We start from the raw sequence: 6,243 nt of genomic DNA, 5'->3' as shown, positions 1-6,243 counted from the left end.
TTTTAAATGAAAATGCTGGATTTGTTGACGAAAACACAAAAATCACTATATGTATGCCTTTCACATTTGAGGAGTTCCCTCGATTTCTCATGGATCCCATAATCAGAACTAGAGCTTGACAAAAATGTGTCTTGAAAACCTAAGTTGCTTAACAAACATAACGAAGAGGACAAATCGCCAAACGTGAACTATGCGTCGTTGAAGGGTTTCATTCTGATCATCATCAGCAGTTCCACTTCATCAAATGTCACTTTTTTAACTGTAAATGCTTGATTTGTTGATGAAAATACTAAAATCACTATATGTATGCCTTTAATATTTGAGGAGTTCCCTCAATTCCTCAGGGATCCCATCATCAGAACTGCGTTTTGACAAAAAAGGGATTAATCTGTATGTATATATATATATACAATCAAAAAAATATTTTTTATAATCGTTTCAGAAATGATGGAGATATAAACATAAAAAAAAACAACAAAAACATACAACCGAATTGATAACCTCCTCCTTGTGAGATTTGGAAGTCGGTTAAATATATCTTGCCACAGTTGCCACAGATACTTACAGTGTAAGAGATGTTAATAATAATTTACAATAAAATTTCGAGGTAAGTAATATTTGAAGGTTTCCATATGTAGATAAAATTAAAATTACTATAATGTAATAAGCCACAGGGCAGTGGTTTCCAATCATTAGGTAATTTAATAATTCATTCATAAATTCATTAAGGGGCCCACTGACTATCAGTCCGCCGGACGATATCGGACTGTCAGTTGTTCGGAACTGTCAAATTTTTGTTCTAACTGACAGGCCGGATCGTCCGGCGGACTGATAGTCAGTGGGCCCCTTTAAGGGCGTGACGTATAAAATCGGACACTTGTTACGCCGGAGGTACTGCATCAAGACGATTTTCCGTCCTCATATATTGTGAAGCTAGGACAGTTGTTGCGTTCACCGAAGGATAAGGGGCCCTTAAACAATCCAGGCGTGTATATGATACCCTGCTCCTGTGGGAAAAGCTTGGAGAGACCGGCCGTAACATTGCCACCAGATTATCCGAGCATATATGTAGTATGAAGAACAGGTACAGCCGGGGCTCTGCGGTGACGGAACACGTATTGGACTCGGATTCGACTCATTATATCCGTACTTGTTAGAGAAAAATTCGTGATTCAGCGGAAAGTACGGGAGGCTATTGAAATTAGTCGTCGTCCGAATTTTAACCGTGACTGTGGTTGGTCAGTGCCTCCTAGCTGGAAAACTGTGTTACGTACTACGCCGGTGGCCAGTGTGGACGAACTTTTAGCGAATGACGTAGTAAGTGTTGTGGCTAACCAATCTTTTGACAATAATGCCGAAAACGAGGGTAGTTTCTCGTCTCCATGCCGTCGCCGTCGCCCGCGCCGAGTAATCGGGTTTCAGCCCGCAGTCTGCGTCTGACCACCAACGCGTGCGCTCTATGAAAATGCTTCTCGTTACGGAGCGAAACATATCGAGCAATCATGGACTTTATAAACGTGAGTGACCCGGTTTAATATATTTAATATGTCAGTGTCTCACGGAAATTGCTAATCTTTACGGGGAAATATGGCAAAATAAAGTGCAATCGTTTTCGCGGTTTAGAACAAAACGTAGCAAACTCGAGTGTGGTTTAAATTATGTGGTGCAGTGCCGGGACAACGAAGTGATACCGAATTTTGCTCGAATAAAACCAGTAAAGTGTATTCGGGACTAAGTAATTCTTTAAACTCTTTAGAGTGACGAATGAAAAATTTCTAGCGACAATTATTTCTGACTACCGACGTAAGATAGCTTTTGTCCGTGTGGAATTGTGTTCACTGCATTTGGAAATAAGTACCTAACCATCTGGATGGGGATTTATGGACGTGTTTGGATGTAATGACGCACGGCACGGAAGAGGCATAAAAGTAAGTTGTCAAGGTTAACAAAAAGTTTTTTTTTGTTTTTTATAAAATAAAACGTAAATATTACTTTATGGTCAAGTAATATTAACCTAAAATAGACAATATGAGCAAACCAAACACATATTATAATACATTTAAGTAAGTGTACTTTAAGACTTGACCATAAATATTATTTTATGGTCAAGTAATGTTAACCTAAAATAGACAATATGAGCAATACAAACATATATTACATTTAAGTAAGTGTACTTTAAGAATCTTTGGACGTAATCTAACGCAGCGACCCTATATTACCGTTGGTTCTACTTTCTACTATATTTTCCAGTATGTATCCCTAAATATTATTAAGTGGGTTAAGATATTTAGGTACTTCAACATTTTATCTAATATTCTTATACATCAGTGATAACAAATGCAGATCGCTACTGCTGATGAAATCCCTTTTCATAAAAATCTTGGTTGTATTCCGTCAATATTTTATTGATAAGATACGCACCTATGATAAAATATCACAAGTAGTGCAATAGTCTTTGCACTTGCCGGGGACCACCTGCTGATGTATCATATTGTGATTTTAGATTATTTTATCCTTAAGGGGCTCTGCGCTGTTGGCTTCGGCCCAACGCACGCCTCCCAAAAGTCCCAAAAGTGCATGCAAATAATAATATATTACAAAATCTCGGTATTGTTTAAGTTAGGTTAGCTAGTATGATAATTATTATTTAATTTAAATAATAATTTAATATTATGTTTCATCCAAAGTTGGCCGAAATAAATTAAGGTATTATTATTATTCAAAATATTTATCAGTACGGTTTTTACTCACTATTATTTTTAGTCGCTCTTGGCGACATGTTTCGGATTTTTTGGGAATCCATCCTCAGGCACGAGTGTCCGCGGCGGTTGTACGTCGTGCACTGCCAAAAATAATAGTGAGTAAAAACCGTACTGATAAATATTTTGAAATATGTTTCACGATAGTTTAAGTGCGATTATTATTATTATTATGGTCAAAAATTCATATGTCTGCGTAGTTACAAAAAACGCCGAACTTATACAAGTGCTGTACATAAATGTAGTACCTACTTGTTGTTACAAAAGTAGAAGAAACACAAACTCTGTAAGAACGTAACAATTTCGCTTCATTAGATAGCCCACATATACAATTAAATAAAGATTGACGTAGGTACCTTAAATGGGGTTACTTTAGAAAACATCACGTACTAGAATATTGAAAAAAAAAATTAAGATCCCATTTTATTTAACGCCTTATAGTAAAAGAAACAAAATGTTTACATTTTTACCCCAGATATGCTAGTAAAAAAAGTATCGGATTTGCAGCCTTGACATTGAAAATATCTTTGTATAAGACAATAAATTGGACTGCGTTATTGAATAATATATGTGTTGGGATAATATAGACAATTGGTTTAAGGCTAATGGTCTGCAATTAAATTTAAATAAAAGTAATTACATCACTTTCAGACGAGCAGTACATACACCCGATTATTTCATTGATCTGCCAATTACCAAATCTGATAGTGTACGGTTCCTTGGAATCGAATTGGATCCCTATCTAAGGTGGCATCAGCATATAAATATTTTACGTAAGAAACTTGCAAGTGCATGCTTCTCAATAAAATCTCTTTCAAAACTTACCGACGCAAAAACATTAAAGTCAGTTTATCACGCCTATTTTGAAAGCATCGCTAGATACGGCATAGAAGTCTGGGGAAATAGCACACAAATAAATGAAATTTTATTATTACAAAAAAAAATCCTGAGACTTATTGTTGGATATTTTCCAGAGACGCACAGAGACCTTTTTGTCGAGCATGGAATCCTCACAGTAATAGCTCTGTACATAAATATCACATTTGTATTCATGTGTATAAAAACATTGACTCGTTTCAACTTACAAGCCAAGGAACAAATTACCCATTAAGGCGCAGAATGCAACTAGCTCTACCAACGCCAAAATAATGTATACTTTTATTGACATTGAACAATATACTAGTATTAAATTCTGGACTTAATTGACATCTTACAACTAAATTGACATTTGTTTTTTTTTGTACAATTAATCTTAGCAATCTCATTTATTTTTTAATTGTCTGTAATGTGTTACTTCTAGGACTCTTTTTTGTTTGTTTGTCTGTTTTTTTTTTTTTTTAATTTTTTTTTTTTATCAAACAAGTTAAACAGTATGACAGTAAAATACTAAACCACTGCTAACTTACACAGAAAATACAAAAAGAAAAAGAAACAATATACAAATAATCACAAATTACAACACTAACATTTAAAAATAAATAATTAACACATTTTAACAGTTGAAGGACGTGCATTCATCTTCTCACAAAACCTCAAACATTCATCACGCACAACCACCTGTCTGCCTGCAAACAAATCACACTGAGAGGCTGATGCAAGGAGCGCATTCAAAAGGAGCAAGGAACGAACCAGAGGGGAATTCCTACGCGATACAGTACGCAAAGCCGGAACTGCCAGGAGACAACGGTCACGAGGTCTGAAATCGATTCTGGTCCGCGAGGGAACGTACAGACGTACCAATTGCTCCGCCAGTTCGATACAGTTCGACTCCCCGCGCAGGATACTGCAAGCAGTAGTGAGAAGTGCAAAGTTACGCCTTACCTCCAGCGTGTTGAAACCCAGTATGCCTAGCAAAAATTTGGTTGGGTATAAAAACGGATAGTACCCATACATTTTTTAATAGAGGAACCGTAAGAATACTTTTTGCACTCTCTCCAGAAGTAAGACATAAGATGCTTCATGATTTTATTGTTAATTATGTTCATGATTAGTGTTACAGTAACATGTTATTACTGTTTTTGCATGGCTTATGTCGATATTTGCAAATAAAGATGAATACTGAATACTGACTGAATAAGAATTAAGCGACAACATCGAAAAAAAAAATTAATAATGCAGGCCAAATCTGGGTATGAAAATCTAGATATATGCTCGACTATTTCTGTGATCAAAAATCATGTTTATAGCCTTATTATACGGGGTCTTATTATAAGAATCAAGCGACACATGAAAATATGTTAGGGCCTATGCACTAACTCGTTACGTAAAAAAGAATTAAGCGCCAAAGGTACTTTTACAAATTATAATAACAATACATTTAAAATTGCAAAAACGAATTAAACGCCTAAAATCTGTCGTTAATTCTTTTAGTTTCAATGATTTATAAACGCATTATCGACTTAAGGATGACTCACGTTAGACCGGGCCGTGTCCGGGCCGGAGCTTCCGGCGCTTACTTTTCTATGACATGACAGGTGATCACGTGATGCTTTCCATAGAAAACGAAGCGCCGGAAGCTCCGGGAAGGCCGGACACGGCCCGGTCTAACGTGAGTCATCCTTTAACCGCCTCCACGTGTGTCATTTAATTCGTTATAAGTGACGAGGACTAGTAAATAGGTTTTATACTGTTTATATTTTTTATACCTTTTGTCTATGTTTTTTACTGTATTATATTGTTTTATATTTTGTTTTGTAAGTTGTTAGTAAAATCTTGCTCTGGAAGTCAGCTTTTCGTTTCTGCTCTCCTTAAGCTATCGAATTATATTGAAATGCCCACAATTCCCGGACAATAAGATTATCTCAAATTGCACTTCGCTTTCGCACCTTATAAGCGACAATATGTCGCATAGTACGTTACTACGAAATAAATTACCCTCATCGTAGATTTAGTGAAAAAGAGAATTAAGCGGGAAAACGCTAATAATTTCAAAAATGTTAAAGGTATAGTTTTTTTTACTGATATACAATTTATAAACACTTACAGGTCCACAGTAACAAATCTGAACTTTTTACTTTAAATATTAACTTGCTAACAACCCATTCAAATTTCAAATCTTTCCAGCTCATTTTCTGGGTTTTAACTGATTGTCGCTTGATGGTTTATTTCATAATGGCTGTCCAATTATATATAAAAAAATCAAGTTTCAAGGCTCATAATTAGTTTAAAAAAATGTCTTAATTCTAAATCTTATAAATGCTGGTCATAATATACTATACAAAAATATATAAAAATAATCATTTAAAATTACTCTTAATTAATAATATCATTATTCACAATACATTATATTCTGCATCTATTATTCTTACAAATTATGCTCAAGCCAAAACACACATAATTAATAATTATCCAAAGTGCCGATATTCTTAGTTAAAATGTAATAAAATTACCGCGTTATAATAATCTTAGTTATACTAAATTACAAATCTAAGCGTAGCCTAGACTTCCCACAATAGATTTTAAGACCTAATATTGTGTATATTTT

At 35.0% G+C, this 6,243-nt stretch overlaps 1 protein-coding gene across 1 annotated transcript in view; it reads left to right on the top strand.

Annotated features, from left to right (window-relative positions):
- The first annotated feature begins 1,423 nt into the window (after positions 1–1,423).
- LOC134741383 (very long chain fatty acid elongase 4-like) overlaps positions 1,424–6,243 on the top strand; it is a 98,418-nt gene continuing 93,598 nt past the window's right edge. Inside the window, exon 1 of the mRNA XM_063674147.1 lies at positions 1,424–1,928. The gene's annotated coding sequence lies outside the window, so the exon portion shown is untranslated. The remainder of the gene's footprint in view (positions 1,929–6,243) is intronic.

This window comes from Cydia strobilella, chromosome 5 (genome assembly GCF_947568885.1).
Source record: "Cydia strobilella chromosome 5, ilCydStro3.1, whole genome shotgun sequence".
Classification (NCBI taxonomy): Eukaryota; Metazoa; Arthropoda; class Insecta; order Lepidoptera; family Tortricidae; genus Cydia; species Cydia strobilella.
This window is presented reverse-complemented; position numbering and strand designations above follow the sequence as displayed.